We start from the raw sequence: 1063 nt of genomic DNA, 5'->3' as shown, positions 1-1063 counted from the left end.
TTCTACAAGCTGCATCTGACTATGTCAGATGAGCTAAAAACTAACCAGGAACTCTTGACTAGCCGTTAGATGGCGCCACGCATGCCGTGTAAGCGTCGACAGCGTCACATCCCCCACAGGCATCGGTACTGCCCTGATTTGACCATTCCGCGCGAGGTTTCTCGACGTTTCTCTTCTTTTGACAGTACTACCCCGCTTTGACCGTTCCGCGTCTTTCTTCTCGTCTTTCGACAGTACGACCCTCGGTTCGGGGATCCGTTCTGGAACAGCAGCAAGCAGGGCATGATCGAGTATCTCATCATGATGATGACAAGTTGGGCAATCGTCTGCGACGTCTGGTTCCTCCCGCCCATGACCATCGAGGTACCACCGTCGCTTTTTATAAGTGTTTATTCTGGCACGACGTCGTGTTTATTATTCTGTCACGATCCTTGTTAGTATCGTCGCGTGACGTAATCAGTTCACGCCGCGTTTGTTATTCTGTCGCGATTGTTGTTAGTATCGTCGCGCGACATAATCAGCTCACGCCGCGTTTGTTATTCTGTCACGATCCTTGTTAGTACCGTCGCGCGACATGATGAGTTCACGCCGCGTTTGTTATTCTGTCACGATTGTTGTTGACCTGTCCGCCGTGTCAGTTATAACATACTCAGCATATGTTATTCTGTGTCATGTTAATCGACCTTGACCTGTCTGTCTGAATAAAGTGACCACGCCCCTTGGTTACCATTGCTAGGAAAGTCAAGCTAGGCAGAATCGAATCTAATAATGCTTTTAATTTTCAATGATAGGAGGGCGAAAATTCAATAGATTTTGCAAACAGAGTGAAAGGAGAAATCGCAAAGAAAGGAGGTCTTGTTGACTTAGTTTGGTGAGTACCAGTAATCGAATGGAATGGTGGCACCAGTAATTATATATCTCTGATATTGTTGTTGATGTTCTGCAAAATATTTACGGATATTTAGATTTAATCTAAACAAAGTGTTGGCAAAATACAAGTGCGTAAACATTTGTAGACCGAAGAGTTATACTATATACATATATATATATATATATCAGGAGC

This window comes from Priapulus caudatus, unplaced genomic scaffold, assembly GCF_000485595.1.
Source record: "Priapulus caudatus unplaced genomic scaffold, Priapulus_caudatus-5.0.1 Scaffold1062, whole genome shotgun sequence".
In the NCBI taxonomy this organism is placed as follows: domain Eukaryota; kingdom Metazoa; phylum Priapulida; class Priapulimorpha; order Priapulimorphida; family Priapulidae; genus Priapulus; species Priapulus caudatus.
Note: the sequence above shows the minus strand (reverse complement) of the source record.